At 43.5% G+C, this 20365-nt stretch overlaps 1 protein-coding gene and 1 pseudogene across 1 annotated transcript in view; both read right to left on the bottom strand.

The window, feature by feature from the left end:
• The window catches only part of LYPLAL1 (lysophospholipase like 1), a 133778-nt gene that overhangs the window by 87178 nt on the left and 26235 nt on the right, over nucleotides 1–20365 (bottom strand). The gene's annotated exons all lie outside the window — the stretch shown is intronic.
• Nucleotides 5198–5793, bottom strand: LOC112318786 (large ribosomal subunit protein eL29 pseudogene; annotated as a pseudogene).

The raw sequence follows: 20365 nt of genomic DNA, 5'->3' as shown, positions 1-20365 counted from the left end.
TCCTGGAGAGAGTCAGGTAAAAAATTTCTCTCTCTGTAAACAAAGGATAGTGGGTGGGTCGTGAGAGATGATGGAATGAGGGTGCTTGATCCTCTCACTTTCCTCCTGGGTGGGGGTAAGCTGTGCTCTCCAAATGCCTGGGTGAGCAGCCTCCCCCCGGGACTGGGACCTACGGACGTAGCACCTGCTGAGATCCACGTAAACAGATAGAGCGGATGGGCTGTCATCTGAGTCCCTGACTCCAACGGGTTTTGTGCCATCAAAGGCTTATACTCTCCAAAATAAAAGTGACAAGAAATGGAGCGGACTATCAAATAATTCCTCCCAGCTGTAAGATTTGGATCGAGTACGGTCAAAGGCAGAGTGTGCCTGATCCAGTTAAGAACTCTCTCATTCTTTATGGAATTTGAGTATTAAATGAAGCCCCAAGATTTCTGGGTTCAGGTTCCAGTTGTTTACTAACTCAAGCAAAAGAGCCCACAAAGACTGTTCATGAGGTTCCGAGCTTCAAATCGTTTTTACCAAACATGTTGATGAGTTAAGTATAAATGAATCAGAAACATACGGTTCACATTTCTGTGGAAATCCACAGGGTATATTAAGGGAATTAAAGGGAAATGTGTTAGGCCAAACATATTTAAGAATTTAACAAAACCAAAATCCACCAAAATACTTTAACATTTTCTGGTGAGTCTGTTCCAGTTTATTCTTTTTTCAATATGTTTTCTCAATTGCTTTAAACTTTCATTTCTCTGTGTGATGTGATAGACTTATAAATAAAAATAACATATTACAATGAATTTACCAAACTGTTTCCTTATATTAATCCCAAGTAGTGACATTTATCCCAGCTAATGGTGCCACAGTTAGACCGAATTCAAGTATTAATAGATTAAAAACGCTAGGGAATTTGGACTAATCACAAAGAAGGTAGATTGTGAAATGGTGAAGTCAAAGTTATATAATATGTTGAACTTAAATCCTTTCAAGTGTGTGGATTATTTTAACTCATTCACCAATATTTAGTATTGTTTGAGGCACTATTCCTGGGTGTTTGGGGGCCAGACAACTTTTGAAAAGTAAATAAAACAGACACGGAATATGTTCTCAAGGAACACACAAGGCTGTAATGTAGCCCATGCTAAATTATTGTAAACTCGGAGGTATGGTGTTCCTTACTGCACAGCTTAAAGCAATTTTTTTTTGGATTTCTTTGTAAAGTGACTCTTACAAAGTGGGGAACGAGTCTATTACCTACATGCAGAAATGACACAAGTTCCTGCCGTTAACACTCAGGTAACGGAGCGTGGGCCACAAGCTGATCATTTCTCACTGTACACGTAGGTGGGAATTACCCTCTGTTGGAAATTCTTAAAGAGAATCTGATTTTCTAAACTAAATGTCCTGTGAGTGGAAGAGAAAACTGGATTAATTAGATTTTGTTCTCCTCATTGGCCTTTTAGGGTCCTCCGAGCAGTGAATGTGTCTAATTTCACTAAAGAAGATTATGCAAATGTGAATGCATAATGAGAGGTCATGTTAGCTTCTTGTTTATGTTCTAACAGCAGTGTAAAAAACACGAGGAACCATAGTTTATGCAGGTGAAGAGGCTGAAGGGGAAACCTGGGCTTTAGGTGTCAAAAATAAATACAAGATAACTCTAAAAAAAAATCTCAGCCAGCTCTATGGCTGATGTAAATGGAAGTATATACATGGAGGTGCTTACCCTGTTTAAAAACACAGTTGTCGCAGTATTGATTATTTTCAGGCTCTCCAGGTGTCTAGAAGTGACCAGACCTTCTGACTTCATTTTTTTTGGAAAAGCCAACATCATAGGCTGACACTTTCCATCAGCCAGTGGCCTTTCAGAGGCAGCTCCTTGAATCGGAGTGGCTTTGGGGTAACTGAGGGCCCGACCATGACTTGGTGTCTAGGCAGTTCCTTGCTCTGATTGAGTCCCATCCCATTGGAAAAATGGCTGTCATGGAATCCCCATGGCGGCCGCTGTCAGCTTGAGGCAGGGGTGTCCTGGGGAGGCAGGGAGACACTCAGTCCTGTGGGCCACTCTGAAGAGTGGAGCAAGGGCCCCCTATACCTCTCATCCCTCCCAGGAGACCAGGCAGGCTGTCGTGTTTTTCTCGTTATCATATATGCTTAGCTACAAAGTGTGTCATTTGAGGGCCTTGTGGACCTAACATTTGGAAGCTGGGGGAATGAGCTGGAGAGCAGAAGCCGGGGACTCTCCAAAGAGCGTGACTAAGACACTGGCCTGACTGGCGGGCATCCATACCTGAGGGCTTGTCAGTGGGTGTGAGGAAGGGCTGAATCTTCAAGGAGCTTTGGTTCTTGAAAGGCTGTGCTGGGTCTTATCAGCTAGGGAGACGTGAATAAATCATTGCGGCAAAAGGCGGATGGCGGGGTGGGAGCTGGGAGGGGCGAGAACAGTGGTAGGAAATCAGAGGCCCAGTCACGGTTTCACAGGGAAGGTCCCCTTGCATTACAGGAAGGTGCCAAAGAATTCAAACAGGAGGCGAGGAGGAGTGGAGTGTTGGGATCCTGGCGGGCAGTGCAAGGGAAATGTGGTCAACGTCAACATTAGTTGTCCAGTTCTGTTTATTTGGCATGCGGATTATGCACTAGGACATTAAATATTAACTCCTAGAGAAAAATTTAAAGCATTCAAGGAACCTGTTTCATTGAGAATATGATTCACCATCTACAAAGTAAAGAGACCCCGGTCATCTTCCTATGGAGAGCTTTACAGTCTAGCAGCCTAGTCCGTCTTTACAGCCTGGAGTCACTTCGTGATGTCGATGCCAGTGTTTGTATTCTTCGTTCACTAAAGATTCTGAGAAAACAGACTCTATTGTGCTCTTTTTAAAAATGCTCAAATAATTTAAAAACGGATTTTAAAAACAGACATGCTCACGGAAACAAAAAGAGCTGTGTTTGGCAGGAAGGCTGGATTTCACAGACGGGATGTAAAAGAACCTGAGTTTTTGAATGTTCTGTCTTTGTACAGTTTAGACTGACCAGTGCATTGAGTCAAATATTTTATCTGTTTTGCTCTTTGGTAAAGTCACAATACATGGGATTTAAAATAATCAGCCAGTCACTCTGGCCATCTCGATTATATACTTTCAGTGTGCCATCAATATAATCTCTCTAAGTTAATATGAAAATCTACCTCAGTTGAAGGGAATACACTTCTGGCTTCAGATTAAGAAAGATGAATTGAGCATATGGAAAAGTCATTTTTGTCTGCAACGGATTTGCAAAAATAAACTGGTGACTATACATGCTTCAGTTTTGTGTACTAGTGATACTGACCGGTTTGTAACCCCCGTCCCCAAACGCATGCTGCTGTCTCACACCATGTGTTTTAGGTTTGCAAGAGAGTTCTCCTCCATCTTACTACCTACGAGAATTCCTACTTGTCTTTCAAGGAAGCCTTTCCTAACCCCGCCCTCCTCCCATCATTCACTGAGATATGCCTGCCTTTGCTCTCATGCCATGCTTTTCATGTTTTTAACAGAGAGATTTCATAAGTGTATAGACCTCCCTGTTTGTTTAATGGCTTCAGAACATAGTGGGTTTTTCTTGTTTTTTTTTTTGCATAACATGGTCTTAAGAGACCAGGAACACCAGACAGCCTAGATTCAAGTCAAAGCTACTGGCTCTGTGATCTTGGGAAATTCACTCTTAAGCTTGGGGCTTTTGTATCCTTACTTATAAGATGGGGATAATAATGACATTTATCTTATGGGGTTTGCCTAAAGAATAGATAAGTTAATATATAGATTTCATATATATAGACTTAGATTTTTATATAGATTTATGTATATATATAGATTTATATAGAGACTTAGATTTTAAGTATTTTTCTCTTATTTGTATTGTATCCACAGAATTGAATATATAATATTTGTACAATATGCATTTATTTCATAACTTATTGGTACAGATGTTGCTGAAAAATCTTAAATTATGCATCCATGTTTACACTATTCATGAAGCACAAAGAGGAAACTGGGCAATATATTGTTAATATTAGAGAAAGGTAATTTTAACAGTACAAGTCAAAAAACCCCACAAACTTGGAGGCTGTCCACATCAGACAAACGAACCAGAAAGCCGCCCATCCCCAGTGCCCGCTGCCTGGGCTCCCTCTCTGATTTTAAATTGCCAGCCTGTAGAAAAATAATGTTTACTTCTGTTTTGAATTTTTACTAATCTAACCTGGCAAAAGAGACCTAAACAAGCTTAAATCTTAGCTAATTTTTTCTTCATTTCCTCTAAAACATGTGGAATCTGTTTGCTTTATTGTTTTAAGGAGTTGTTTTATTGATCCTTTTATAGGATCCTTTAGTACAAAAGGTTTTGATAGAGCGGAACAGTGTGCCGTTAATCTAGTCATAATAACGACGGATTACCGAGACCTGGTGTGCCGGTCTCTGTTGCCTTAGAGTTGCTGGCCCTTTCCCTGCTGTGTTGGTTTCTGCCATCTCACTTCAAAACATTTCCCAGGGATTCTGGGAATGGGCTCCCAGGGCTGGCCAGCTCTCCTCCTCTTCCTCCCTCCTCCTCCTCCTCTGGGAAGTGGGTCCGTGTTCATGTCATTTCTTCTCCCCTGTCTTTAATCGCCCATTGGTGTTTTGTCAGGAGAACGACTTTTACTTCTGCTCCTTTATTCTGCAAATATATTTTGAGAGCCCATTATTTCTCGCTGAAATCTTTTCCTGTGGCTTGGCTTATAATCCTTTCACTCATTGCTAAGGCTAAAAAAGTCTCTTATTTTCACTCATGGCACCTTCAAGCCCCTTGTACTAAGTTTCTACATATATTTTTGAAGGCTTTCTGCATTAAACTTTTATGTCCCTTTCCCCACTTTACTGTATTGGTAATACAGTCAATAACACAGTAGCCGGTATTATTCTTATTCTGGTGAGTTTGAACTTGAGATATTTTCAGTTGCTGAATCTTTACCAGTTTCTTAACTACATTTCGTCTTTTTTAGTATGTCTGCCAGGGGCTCTCAGAACACCTGATCAGGGTGCTCCCTCCCTCCTTTATTTTATTTTATTTTATTTTATTTTATTTTATTTTATTTTACTCTTTTTTGGCAGACCCTGCTTCAGGTGTACCTGTACAAATAGCACAGGAGGACACCGGCGCCATGCAGATGGCGGCCCAGGGGTCACACCTGCCCTTCCATCCTCACATTGGCAGACAGGGGCCTCCACTGTGGAGCCTTCGCAGGAGCCTGGGCACCTTTGGGAGCCTGAGCCGCAGCCACGTCTGCAGCCTGGGGCTCAGTTTGAACCTTGGCCTTGGCCTTTGGCTGGCAGAGGGAGAGACCCTTGGAGATGCTGGCTCGGTCATGATTCCCAGGCTTGGGGTGAGCCATGTAGGCAAGTCGACGGAGCTTGTGGCTGCTGCCACAAGCTGATCTTGGCTTGACCTGCTTGGGCTGTACGAGGGCCTTGGTAGCCCCAGAATGTGCGCTAATGGCCTTGATGTTGTTGGCCTGCATCTCCTTCAAGCCCTTCTTATTGTGCTTCTCGGCAGAGTGCATGTTTCTCAGGAACTTGGGATCTGTCCCTTAAGAGATTTCTACCTCTGTGATTGGGGTTTCTTGATGCTGCTTCTGTACCAATTTCAGGAGTGGTTGTGTGTAGTGTGGTTCTTGAACTTGGCTATAACTGCACCCAAGCCCGCGCTTCCCAAAGAGCCTGGGACCTGAAGAGAAAGCAGTGTTTCTTTCAAAATCACTTCTTTAGTGATTCTCATCATATTCTGAGCTGGCTATTGAACGCATATTTAGTCATCTTATGTATATTTTCTGGGAAGTTAGATAAAACATTAATGTTTCTTTCTCTTTTCCTTTGTGGTTTCTTGGCCTCAAATCCTTTTTATGTAACATAAAATTGCCTGTGAAACCAAGAATCTTGCATTTTCTAAGTTGAGTTGTCACCATGGGTTTTTGAAATGCTTTTACACTGGCAGAAATATGTGGGCTCCTCTCTCATCCCAGAGAAATTTTAAAATGAAAAAAAAAAAAACATTGAGAGGGAGAGGGAGAGAATAAAGACGATGAAGAAGAGTGTGTAAACATAAAGGATAAAGCAAATGGAGCAAAATGTTAAAAAAAAAGAATAGAATAAAAAGCATCTCATGCTAAAATAAAGCACTAGTTTCCCATGAGGGAGTCGGGAGAACAATAACTACAGACAAATTCCCAAATAATATGGGGGATCAGATTTAGGCTAAGACAAACAGAAAGCCAAGAAGGAGTATAATTAAAGAACTTAAAATTAAAGAAAAGATTCTTGTACTTCACTACAAAGATCTCCAAAGTCAAAAACAAACATAGCAACCCAAAACATAAAAATAAAAATAAAACCCCCTTTGTTCCTTTAAGAAAGCCATCATCCTGGTATTTCATTGGCCATGGAGGCTACTCTACCATTCCACTGTTTTCACTCCTGCAGAATTCACACAGCGTCATTTCTCCTCCCACCTCCTCTTTCTGTTCCCCTCCTCAGCCACATAGTGTCCGTTACATACAGGTACCGTGTACACGTTATTTCATTTTATCTTCACTATAGTCTTCTAACAGACATCTTTATCCCGTCTTTCCAATGAGGAAATTGAGGATTCAAGGATTAATTTCTCCAACTGATTCTGCTAGAAACCACTTTGGGGACAAATACTGAGACACCTATATCCACATATACCCTCTATCCTCTGTTCTGCTTCAATGACAATAAATGTTAAGAGGAGAATTTTGTAAAGAGTCAAAGAGACAAAAGCCACAAACCGATAAGCCATCCTAGTACTGGCCGGAGTTTCGTATTGCAAGGGCTTCTTAAGGCACAAAGGTCTGGTCTCAGGGAGCTCCTTACTTCTGAGCCTGTAGGAACAGTGCCAGTGCCATGGAAAAGGAGCCGCCCTGCGATGTCCTGAGCTGATACAAGGAACTGCAGCCCAGAGACGATGTTTCAACTTTGTGTCCCCCAGTTGAGCACGTTACCTGGTGCTACCCAATAGGTACATAATGAAAGTCAAGTGAATTCATGGGTGACTAGAACCCTGTGAATGAAAGAAAGAACTAATGGTCATCACGGAATGAAACAGACGGGTCCTGAGGCCCCACAGGTGGCTTGGTACCTGGCAGATTAGGACATGTGGTTGAACAGACCCAGGAGCTTGGTAAGCCCCCTTTTAGCAGACTTGTGAATCTACACCCAGTGACTTTTTTGGCCACTAGACCAGGAATTCAGCAAATGACAACTGCACTTGAGTTCCTCTGGTATTTCCACAGCCATTGAGAACAGAGGAAGAGGGGGGTGTGGGGGTCAGCAGGGACCCCAGCAGTATCCATGCCGCTCCTAAGTCTGCCATCACAGCTCCATGGGGCACCCTTGTGACCCCCAGGCCCCGGGAAGAGAGGCAGTGTCCAAGTTCCCTCCATGCAGTGGATGCGTGCTATCCCACCACTGAAGCAAAACTGGCAGAGAAGACTCCTCAGCTGCTTGCCAGGCCAGGAGGTGTGCACATTGCTGTAGCTGAGAGGCAGCTGGGGTAAAGTGGTTCCAAGCTCGGGCTCTGCAGCCAGACTCCCTGGCCTTGAGTTCTTCCTCGTGAGCAGTGACCTTGGGCAAGTTACTTAACGGTACTTCTGTTCCCTCCTCTGTAGAAGGTGGCCAATAATAGTGTCTATTGCATAGTGCTTGAATGAGGATCAAATGAGCTAGTATCTAGAGTGGATAGAACGGTGCCTGGCACTTATTAAGCACTGATGTGTTGGCTATTATTATTATTACCATAAGGCCACTATTTGTATAATGGGGAGGAGGAAAGAAATGGGCTTTAGGGTGTGAGACCCCCACGAGACAGAGAAGAGGTGGTGGGGGGTCCGTAATGAGGTCAGATGCGCAGAGGCACCATCGTTCCTTTGCACTGCCGTGTTGGCTGGTGTCTGCAATCCCAATGCGGCGCCAGGTGGAGGAGCTCACAGTGTGTGCTGGGGGAGGGGACGGAAGAGGAGTTCTGGGGGAGCGAGAAGGGAAGTTACCCAGAACTGCTGCCTGGCGCTGACTCTCCAACTAGGCCTCCCCAGCGGTTGCATGGGAAAAGGGTTGGTGGGTTTCCAGCTGGGTGTCAGAAAGAGGAGGAAGCGAAGCAGTGACCCTGCAACCTGATGTTCAGGCCATGACAGGGACGTGGACTACGATAAAAAGCTGGAAGGGCCTGCAAAATAACAATAGATGGCCCATCTCCATTCATCCTTCATGCTGGGCTGCAAACCAGTTTCTGTTCAAACAAGTCATTAGAAGAGGCCGGGAATTCAAACATGGAAAACTCCGCAACCAATATGATACAATCCTGTTCGCTGCTCCTCTACAATTGAGCAGTAGCTACGTAGCACAAATAAGGGAGAAATTTAGCAATTGCCTGGTTTGCTCCATCAATTCAGACATCTAAACTGGATTACTCACTGTGGTCCGACTAGTTGATGCAAGATACCCGTTTGGAGGCTTGGGTTATCTAGGTTAGCTGTCCAAAATGTTCAGACCAGTCAAATTCCAGTGAAGTTTTGGTTTGAATTTCATCCCGTTCTGATGTTTATATTCAATTATTTTCTGCATTTCTAGCTGAAAATAACAGTGCAATGTAAGGGAATTAAAAACAATCTCAGATAATTTAGTGATACTGTAAAGCATTTTAATCTTTATTCAGCTACTACAAAAAGTATCAAGGATCACATTTGAAATATACAGAGTCTGTCCCCTGGATGCACAAGTCTGTCAAATCAGTGCAGTCAGAAATCTCTTCTCCTCGCTCACCTGTGCTCCTATACACTCCGGTCAGATGTCGGATGTTTGCTGGTGCGACGGTGGATGTCGCAGACAGCGCTGGGGCTATTGCTTGGGACACTATTCAAGGAGTTTCCACACTCATCTTTCTTTACTTCTTGAACCTTTTCCTTCTCTTTCCTCTATTTTTTTTCTGTGCATTCCTTATTTGTTTCTTCTCTTCTCTCTCTCTTTGTGCTCCTTCCCTGATTTGGTAAGAATGCCCCTGGACCCAGTTATATTCCCCTAGATGCCTTAAGTTGGGGTTTAGATAGGGAGCTGACATCCAAAGATGGTGGAAAATTCCAGTGCCCTACCAGGTGTGGCTCTCACAGCCCCCAGACAACCTGCAGAGTGGCTGAGTGAGGTTTGAGGTGCTCCTCCTGCCTCCCTGCATCTGTCTTTCCCTTCCAGATGTCCATTTTTGTGTTTTAGGCTGCCGGTAACTTCCTTTTGAGCTACGTACACATTTTTCTAACTGCCCCCCTGCAAACCCACCCTTTTCCTGAAGTACATACGCTACTTACAATATTCCTGCCTTGCAGTTATTTCATTAAAACCCCCCTGCCCTTTCCCTGGTGGGGTGGCTCAGTGAGTTGGGCATTGTCCCATACAACAAAGTGTTGTGAGGGCATCATACTCAGGTTGTGGGTTCGATCCCTGGTCGGGGTGTGTGCAGGAGGCAACTGATCGATGTTTCTCACATCAATGTTTATCTCTCTTTCTCTGTCTCAAATCAATAATAAAAAATGTTCGCAGGTGAGGATTCAAAACAAAACAAAATGAAAAACCTCTGCTCTCAGTGTAAATATATCACCTAAGAGGAAAGAAAACTTACTTAACAAACCATCGGTGTGTGCTTTCAAAATCCACCCACTGCCTGCGTGCCCTTTACCAAGACAGCCTCACCTCCTTCGTGGGTCGTCCCGGTGACTTTTTAACTGGACTCCGGGCTCCTGATGTGCTCCCGGAGGCCCCTTCTCTATGCAGGGCGATTCTCTTACAGGGGTGTCCAACCTTTCAGCATCTCTGGGCCACACTGGAAGGAGAGTTGTCTTGGGCCACACATTAAATACATTGTGACACATAATCACAAAACAATCTCATCATGTTTTAAGTAAATTTATGATTTTGTGTTGGGCCGCATTCACAGCCATCTTGGGCTGCGTGTGGTCATGGGCCATGGGTTGGACACCCCTGCGGGACATGAGTGAGGGTGTCATTCTTCTACTTAGAAGACTTCTTGGCTCCCCAGCATATACGGAATAAAAGCCAGCATCCTTAACTGAAATGGCCATGGCTTGGGCTGCTCACTGACCTCTCCAGCTGTCCTTCCAGTTGGCCACTTGGCTGTCACAACACCCACTTTTCTCTCGAGGACACAGCAGGCGGGTCCTGGATACCCTTTCTGGAGCTCTTTTCTGCAGCTGTTACATGTGGCTCCCTCCCTCCCATCCTTCAAGGCTAAACACCTTCCCAGTGGGTCTTTCCTAAAAACTATAATTAAAAACTGCACCCTCCTCAGCATTTCCTATCCTCCCATGCTCCATTCCCCCCCCCCACCCCTCGGCCACTACCAGCACATCCCATTTTATACTTTGTACTTAGGCATACCCGTATGTCCTTCAGTGTCTCTCCCTCCCTACTAGAATGAAGGCTTCTGAGGGCAGCAATTTTGTCTTTGCCCTTTCCCCTTACTTATATCACCCCAGTGCACAGGATGGTATTTGGCAGACCCCAGTTATTAAATAAGTGTTTGTTGAATGAATATGATTGAAACGATTTACAAGTGTATTGGCATATACACAGCTGTGTATAGGGGAGTTTTGAAAGAGGTGCTTATTAATATTTTAAGGATATATTTTTCTAGTCATGCTTAAATATAAGGACCTTCTTGTGCTAATAAATAAGCATCCTGTGAAAGAACGAGTGGCCGTTTCTTTTTCTGAATGTCACACATCTTTCCTCCCTGGCTGCGTCAGCCTGAGGAAGGGGAGCGTTTTGCTCTCTTAGTCCTGAATGATTACCCCCACCTACCGCCCCATCTTGCTGTGCTAAAGTCAATCTGATCACACTCGTATTTTATAGTTATATTTTTACATCTTGAATCTCTTATAGACAGAGACCTACCATGGATTAATATTGACCTTTTCAGGAAAAAAAATGACTCAAGTAATTTGTTGACCTGGTAACTCCTATGCAACTGAGGCAACAGTACGTACCCGTCCTCAGTGAAAGTGCTGCCCATGTCCGTGATAACCACTTCTGCCCAGTGGAGGGAACACGTGCTTGTGCAGCCTGGAACATTTGGCGTCTTCCAAGTTAAGCTCTGGCACCTCATTGAGTATAAGTTGTGCCTAGTGAATCGTGGGAGCCAAAGTTCTTATTTTCTGCCCTTTAAAGTTAAAACCTACTTAAGATGGTTTTTACTTTTTCATATTGTTTCATCAAAGCAAAACTCTCAGAGCACGCAACAGTGTGGTGAGGGCAGCGGAAAACAAAACAAAACAAAACAACATTGCAGCCTTTTCCTGTGGTTGTGTGACAGCCAAGCCAAGCCAAGCTGCCGTCCGTCTAGGTTCCTGGCTCAAAATTCACAAGGAAGAGCTGAGCCAGGGGGCGCCAGCTGGGTCTGTGCACAGCGTCCGAGGGAAGCAGTGAGAGTCCTTACCATCAGTGCGGCTGGGCCAACAGGAGGTGCTGTGGTTTACGGCCATTGTGCTGTACGTTACTGGGAGCTCCTGGGAGTTTCCAGCGCCTCCCCAGACTTCCTGCCTCCATGTGTAGGGTCTCTGTGGCCAGAGCCTGTCATAAACTCGCCACACTCATTTCCTGCTCACTCCATCCCCGGGCCTCGGTCTGGTCCCGTTGTAACAGCCCTGCCTCCAGCCCTAGGCATCCACTCCTGTGCCTGTGCCCCTTGCCCAACCCTCTGTTTTTCCTCCATTTTCCCAGATTTTAACATACATTTTTAAGTGTCTCCTCCTTTGAGATACCTTCCCTGGAGAACCCAACCCACATGATCTCTCTCTTTTGATTCCTTTCTTATTCATTCATTAATTCATTCAAAGTAAGGTTGAGAACATCTCTTGGACCGTATCTTGAATACTGTGTATTCCCTAAGAACAAAGCTGTGTCTTATAGAGCCACACTGAAGTGATCTCATTAGGAAGTGTACAGTTAATATGGTGTATGCTCTTTTATTTGCTCTTTTCATTGAATACATTGTGGAAAATTCTCTATCGCCTCCCTGCCGTCTTCCCTGTTTTCGTTTGCAGTTAGGTGATGCCACGGCGCCCTGGTGCGTGCCTGCGACACGTACATTCAACCAATGTCCTGTGTTTGAACATGTAGGTAGTTTCCAGCATTTTGCAATTACAAATAATGAGGCAACGAATACCCTCTTGCGTGTATTTTCATTTTGGTCAGGGTAAATTCCGGAAAGTGGGATTGCTGCATCAGAAGACAAATACATACATGGTTTTGTTAAACATCATCAGATTCCGCCCCCTCTCCAAGAGTTGGGACAAGTTAGCTTCCCATCTGCAATGTATGAACAGCCTCTCCAACACCATGTTGTAAGCTTTTGAGGTTTTTGCCAAGACGATGAATGAGAAAAGTTATCTCGGTGAGTTTTAATGTACATTTCTGTTCCGATAAATAAAATGGAACATCTTTTTGTACATTTAAGGGTCATTTTTTGGTTGATTATACTTTTATAGTTCTACTGATTTTCCATAGCATTTATAAAATGTTTTGTACTCAGAATTTCAAAGCTTTTTATATATGAAGATATTAGTATTTTTTTGTGGTATTTGCTGTAGTTTTTTCCCTGTTGCTTGTCTTTGATTTGCTTATGATTTTTTTGATTTACTAATCAAAAGTTTTTTATTAAGTCTTTTTATTGCATCTGGATTTTTGGATCATAGACAGTTTTCCTCTATCACAGTTAATAAAGAGTAATTCATCCATGTTTTCTTCCAGTACTTTGTATGGTTTCATTTATTACATTCAGATCACTGGTAAATTTGGAGTTTATTCTTGATTATGGTGTGAGGAATAGATCTAGTTTTATCTTGTACTAAATGACTATCCAGTTATTGCAGCACCATTTATTTAAAAGTTCATATTTGCCCCATTGATTTGAGATAACGCATTTTACATAGCACATTTATATAGAGAGAGTTGTGTGTATGTATAACTTATTCACATGTAATCATTTTTATATATATTTATTTCTGTATGATTTAGAAGATAGGGACAATCTTTTTCTAGACTTGAAGAAGGTTAGGAAATAAATCATGCAAATATTTGAGGGAAAAGAATTGCAGATAGAGAAAACAGCATGTGCAAAGGCCCTGAGGCAGGGACAGACTAGCTGTGTCTGAGGAGAGGAAGATGTAAAGGTAACCGGAGCTAGGACTGGAAGAAGTGTATCACCAGATGAAGTCAGAGAAGCAGGCTGGAGCCTGGTCATGTAGGGCCTTGCAGGTTTTGGATTTCATTTTAGGAGTGATGGAAAATCATTTAGGCAGGAAAGTGATGTCCTCTGATTTACACTTTGAAGAGATAAGTCAGACTTCTGTGTCCAGGATATATTGACCAAGGAAAGAGGAAAAGCAGGAAGATGAGTTTCCTTGCTCTTTCCTCTACATAAAACTGATAACTGGACTTCTAATGTGGTCTTGCCATATAATGACTCTCCTGTGACACAGTTCTTCTAACTGGACATTGGCCCTTTTTCCTCCCATAACTGCCCACAGATGCTGCTCATCTGTGCGGTTTCCTAGTCTTTCTGCATTGCTCCTGCAGGCCTCCCATCGGGTAATGGAAGCATTGGCCTGACTTTCCTCTTTTGTTATGATGGTCTTGCTGCTCTCCCAAAGATACTTCGAATGTTCACCGCCTGATGTTAGCGAGCATCACCTGGTCCCAGGCTCCTTATTACTCTGTTCCCACTTCCTGATACCTTCCGTAATCTCAGCTGTCTCTGTGACATCAGCAGTTTCTTCCGGCCATGACATCTTCTGCCACATGTGTCTCTGCTCAGTGTCTTCACCCGGTCGATGGCCTTTGTATTTTCTCCCTCACCCGCCAGGTTCCCGCCCTGCGGTGAACGCATCCAGTCTACTTTAGCCCCTTCTCTGCACCTGTTGAGCATGAACTGAATGTGACAGCCAGTGCTAGGTACTCTGGTATCTAGACACACAATTCCTGTCGTGAGTCCAGCGGGAGTTGCAGACAAATGAGGAAGAAATGTATTCAATGAGAGGAGCCCTGAGCATAATAAGGAAGTTGAAAAGGATTCCAAGGGGGGTGGTATTTACCCAAAACCTGAAAGGTGAGAGTGACATGATCAGGGAAGAAACACAGAGGCAAGACTTTCTAATAGACTCAGTAGCATGAGGAGACCGGACGTGTTCGAGGAACTTAGAAAAGTCAGTGTGAAGAGTGGGAAGGCTGAGGGATGGAATGATGAAATATTTCCATGACTGTTCACATTGTGGTCACCTTTTTTCGCTGGATAAGTTAGTACCCCAAATGCTCTTCAATTTTACCTTATGTCACTTGGGTTTCATCTGTAGAACCGCCGGTGCCCTTGGTGTGGCTCGAAATCATGGGGCACAGAGCAGATACCTGTCTTACCATCTTCCTTGTCGAGACCTGCAGCAATATGCTCCCTATGAAGGGGAAGCCTTTGTTCTCTCTCATAAGGAAAAACTCCACAAACCTCAAGGATGTTTATTTATTTTTTTGTTCCAACTCTCTGCCTGGGCACACAGGACCTAAGTTAGGGTCCCTAGAGGCTGGACTGGCCAGCAGTGGAAGAGCAACCTGCTCAAGTAGAATCAAGTATGGAACCAAAATCAAAAGCTAGAAAGACAGTTTAAGGACTCAACCTCAAGAAGCAAGGCAGAGGGGCAGAACCCACCAGTTTATCCAGGGAAAAGGTGTTGGGATGGAGGCAGGTGAGCGCTACACTAGAACAAGGGATTTGGATGGGAGAGTGGGAGCTGACGCTGGGCGTTCTCCAGGAAATGCTGGAGCAGCCGCAGGGCCACTTTTGCAGGGTGCACATGGTCTCAGCTGTGAGTGAGGAAGGAGCTGCTAAGGGCTAAGCTGGTCCTTGAGGAGGTATCTGTCTTTTTGGTGTAAACATATGTGAGAACAGAAATATTACAGTGTTATCTGAGATGTTCTATGAAGAAGGCGTGTACTAAATGGGAGCAAGCTTTAGGGTTTGAATGAAGACTTCATAGGGTGGCATTTGAAAGACTGGTAGGAGTTAGAGGATTGGACAGAAGTAAGAAAAACCTGAGAGGAGCAAACAACATGGACTGGGATTGATGTAAAAGAGCATCAATTCCAGGACCAGTGACTAGAATGTAGAGCCATAACTTAGGTGGAGTATGCAGAAAGCATATTCCAACCTCTCAGATACAAACTGGTAATGAAGGAGTGAGCCCGGAACAGGCTGGGCTAGCACGGAGAGAATGCACCACCCCTGTGGCTTCCGATCATTTTTGTGCTCTGTGGGTTAGCACTGTCGTGCTACCGAGTCCGACCTACTGGGGAGAGCCCAGCAGCAGCGGTCTCGTGGCGATAACAATGTCTCATGTAGGTGAGTATCTAAGATGCACCAGCTCTCCAGCCACCAGTGAGATTTTTAGGGTTTTAGCATTTGCCCTGGGTGTACAGGATTCTGTAGACCTCCCCAAGTAGGCTGACCTTCTGGACACGGCTGGAGTCCTGGTGGCAGAAGTGGAGGGGAAATAGGAAACTCAAGCCTAATACAGTAATAAGGAGACAAATATTGGGAAGTCATGGAGAAGGCTGACTCTTGGTGGGCTTGTAGGTGCAGAGGGTTAAACCAAGCGAGGGCGGCAAAACCAGCTCCAGACCCCAAGGGTCTAATCGTCCCAAAAGATGTAATGGGTTCACACAGGATCATTTCCAGACTTGAGTAGCATTGAGACTCTGAAGTGAAAATTCTTTGAGCCTATGGCTGAATAGGCTGTGATTAATCACAGGGCTTACTATGTTATCGTGAGACACCTAGGCTTTGTCCTTTGGGTAATTTTTGAAGAATTTTGAGAAGTGACCAAACATGGGATTTAGTTTGGGAATATGACCCTGGTGGTGATACGGAGGGTCTGGAAATTTGGAATCCTGTCAGGAGGCATCTTGCTTTACTATAAGCTACGTATTAATGGTTTGAATGGAGTCCATGACAGTGGGGGCGGGGCATAGAAATAGGGAATACCGATTTATTCCTTTATGAATTGTTTGTTCTTAAAAAGACTTGATTTAAGACGTTTTGAAAAGGCAGTTGCATTCCATGTGCTCTGTTACAATTGAGCTTCCCCCGTAAACGGAGAGATGGATTCTCTATACGTGTATTCATCTTCCTCCTGAACCCTATTAAAATCCTTCTGTTTGTTGGGTAATCCCCTTGACTATCATTAGGGTCTTTTCCCCCCTTTTGAATGTAAAACTTAGCTCTGTTGCCTCCTGTTAGGGTATTGAACGCCGAGCTCCTCATCATCTTTTCTTTGGCATGAATAAAATCAGGTAACACATTCGGAATGAGGGATAAGGTGGATGGGGCTGATAAAGACCCTGATCCCATGAGTGGAGCAAAGGGGCTACTCACGCTCCCAGTTAGGGAGACTAAGATGACTGAGAATAAAGATGTTTGGCTACTTCCAAGTCTTGGCTGGGTGATGCCATAAGGAAAGAAAAACCTTTCACCAAGGGTGAGGTTGGAGTAGACTGGGTTTCACGAGATGACTTGGGAAGTTTTCATCAGGTGCACACTCGGAGAGTCCAACAGCAAGTGAGGATGGCCACCCAGAAGCTCCTCACGTGCATTGTGTTTGTACTAAATAACTCACACAAGAGAGAGCAGTGAGCTGAGCCTGGGGTGAACTTCCAGCCACCTCCCTTTTTGTTTAAAGGAAACCTATGCTGCTTTATGTAATTATCAAATTTGACTGAACTTGGTCTATTTCTATAATTGGCATCCATCTCAAATGTCAGGTAGCTTTGTCTAAACTAAAGCAAATGCTCCCTCCCTCCCTTTTTTCCTTCGCTTTTAATATGCTGGCTCCAACCTGTGTGCTGGTGAGTGTAGGCTAGTGTTGGTAAGTATGTCACATGCATGCCATAGGTATACATTGTTCAATGAAAGGGTGTTGGCTATTCTGTTTCCAACCTACAGTGTAGGCAAGTTTTTTGTTTCCTAGTTCCACCCAAGAATTAAACATTTTAATATACCCTTCATTCACAAAATGAGACCACTATTCTATTTACTTTCAAAGATGAAGTATTAGTCTAAAATATATCTACATGGAACTTCTGACTCAAACATTCCCATCAAAATCTATTTTGTTACCCATACAAAACCAGAAAATAAACACATCTCCAGGGGCAGATGAATCGTTCCAATGATACTAAATTAAATACAAAGATTAATTAATTTTGAAGCAGCTGTGATGCTTCGAGGGACACCTAAGGACTTTTATGTTCCATTTCAGGATACTCAACCCAAAGCAAAAAGCATTTTAAGGGTATTTCGGGATGCAAAACAATCCTTGTAATGACTTACCTAGTACAGGGTACCAGTGTCCCCAAAACATCGGAACACCGTGTCTGCACTTGTACAGTTCCCTACAGGGCAAATCCTGCTTTCAAAGGAAGAGCCTCTTCCTGCTGGTAACAGACATTTAATATGGTTTCGAGAGATTGGATGCACCCAAGGAAGACTTTGGTTGGGAACTGGATTCTGCAGAGAACACCCGTGGCTGTGATGCCTCTGTTTCCCCAGCTGGGCTCTGGCGGAGCTGTTCACAGCAGCTCCCTGCATCTCCCTGCATCTCCAGCTCCCTCATTCTGGCAGAACCATCCACTTCCCGGGTGGGCCAGTTGGAAGTGCGATTCTGGGAGTCGCTCCTGGAACTCAGCCTAAAGTCTGTTTCTTTGGCCTTTCGATGATTCTGTGAGCCACCCAAATCTGGTAATAAAACCCTTTCTTCTTGAAGAGAGTAGAATGGATTCTGTTCTACAACTAAGCATATTAGTGTATCTGATGATTGCTCTTGTAGGGTTGACACTGACAGCCAGTTTCACCTGGGACCCAACCAGACTGCATAATAACAACAGCATAGGCAGGAAGGGAAATGCTCAGGGAAACGCTCGTAAGAGAGACAGACGGAGAGATCTAACTCGTTTGACTGCATTTATTTAATCTCGTATGGTGAACAATATGATTTGGGCGTCTGAAGGATTATCTCTTCTATTTATTTCTTGTCAAATAAAGCCCCTAAAGTGATTTAGACTACTTATCTTGAAAATATTTTACCCTAGAGATATTCTGATAGCAGTCTAGTATTTTGATGGTGGTGCCTTATTTTGTAAAAGCATGTAGTAATCTCTGACATTGCTTCTCCATCATCTTGAATAGTGCCTAAGATAATACACATTTGTGTAGAGAATAAAACATTTTCCAGGCATAGGGGGGAAAAATACCTACATAAATGCCTGTGTTCCACCCGTGAATCTGAAATTGTGGGACTAATGAAGGCCTGGGACCATGAGTTTTTAACAAAGTTTCAAATTTGTCCTTAAATATAGTAAGTACTAGGACCATTGTTTTAGAATACTGAGTAGATGTTATTTTTAGAAAACTCAAATAAATTTATTTTCAGCCTGTTAAAATTTGTCAACAAATGTACCTCCTGGTTTTCAGTTCAATAACTTTCACCCTGCAGGTTAAACACCGCACCTCAAAAAGGTGCTCCTCTCCCAGAGATGAAATTCTAATGATCTTTCCAACTATCTGTTAAAATTCACAGCCAGTAGTTTAAATATTCAAAACAAATAAAAAATTCAACTTTTACCCAGTCATCCTTTCCCAATCATTTTTTTTAGCCTTTTTCTAGTCAGCATAATAGGAAAATCATCTCAAGAAATCTGGAACAATTTACAATTCTCTTCCATTTAATTTAACATCTATTGAATATTTAGTGTATACTAGTCCTTGTGCTAGGCTCCAGCCGTGAGATGGAATGAAATAAATAAAATAAAATAAAATAAAATAAAATAATAAAATAAAGGGGGATGCTAGCATCCAGGAGGAGAGATGGCCACATAGGCGGGTTTGGCGTCATGTGCCAAGGGCTGTTACAAGGATCAGCACACGTGGTGTTTAGGAGCAGAAACCAGTGATTGTAACGCTTGGTCACACGCTGGAATCACTTGAAATGTTTTAAGAGAATACAGATGCCTGGCTCCTGCTTGGAGGATTTCTAATGTACTGCTCAGAGATGTGTGGCCTGGGATTTCTAAAAGCCCCCTTGTTGATTCTAAAATGCAGCTACGCAGGGAATCCAGGTTCACAGTTGGCTCTGGAGCAGGTGCTTCCTTGAGACAGGCCTTGAAGTAGATAAAGCAGATGTCACAATTAATCAGGATGAATCAGTCCATCTACACCACAGCGTAACAAGTCCCTTGTTCAACTGATGGTTTTTCAAATTAACAAGGCTGATTCAAATGCAGCACAGAGCCACAAGAAAGCTGTCCCCTCTAGTATTTGAGAGCGTACAAAGCCGTTTCACATGTGTGATCTCCTCTGACTTTCGCCACAACTCCGTGGGGAGTGAGAGAAAATTGGAGGGGCTGTTTGCAAAACTGTGATGGTGAAGTCACGGTGCACATGAGGGAGTTCTGCTACCTAGATTTCCCTGTGCGAGAGTGGGCTTTTTTCCAGCAGCTGTTCTTATTCTTGGGATAAGTCAAGAAAATTCAAGTTAAAAAAACTTTGGACTTGAATCAAAAAAAAAAAAAAAAGTGGAGACATCTGGAGAAAAGAATGATGCAAGGCCATATACTTGGGTGGAGGTCAAAGGAAAGGCAAGGGATTTGATGGCCAAAGAGCAAGTGGAAGGGGCTGATGGGCCACGCTACCATGACTCCACAATAACAGTGAGCACTTGGGAAAATCAGCAGGTCGTGCTGGAAACAACACATTCTGAGAAACGATGACAGGCCCATTTATTTGCAACTTGGATTAAACTCATAAAAATGAACAAAGGAGGGCTGCTGAAAGAAATCGTGCTCCAGGAAGAACCCGCAGAAAATGCAAACTCAGACTTATCGAAGAGCATGCTCTTGGTTGAGAGATAAATAAAAAATCTAAAATCCAGCTGGCAGTTCATGCCCTTTGCACAAGTAATGTAACCTTTTTGTTCATGGGTAAGAAATATATTTTTTGTGAGGGTGTGGGTTAGCTTTGTTTGCTATAACTTATTTGAGTCATAAAATAATCAGGCTCCTTTAAAAAAATATTAGGCTGCAGAATCATGCGAAGTCATCTACCCAGGGAGAGCCCGAATTACCTAATTAGAAACACATGGTGTGAGGGCGGTGCTGTTGGTACACATTAGCTGCACACCCTTTTAGATTCGTAGGGAGGTGAATGGAATATTGAACTTGAGACAAACCTATAT

The sequence above is a fragment of the Desmodus rotundus genome, chromosome 10 (assembly GCF_022682495.2).
Source record: "Desmodus rotundus isolate HL8 chromosome 10, HLdesRot8A.1, whole genome shotgun sequence".
Lineage (NCBI taxonomy): Eukaryota > Metazoa > Chordata > Mammalia > Chiroptera > Phyllostomidae > Desmodus > Desmodus rotundus.
This window is presented reverse-complemented; position numbering and strand designations above follow the sequence as displayed.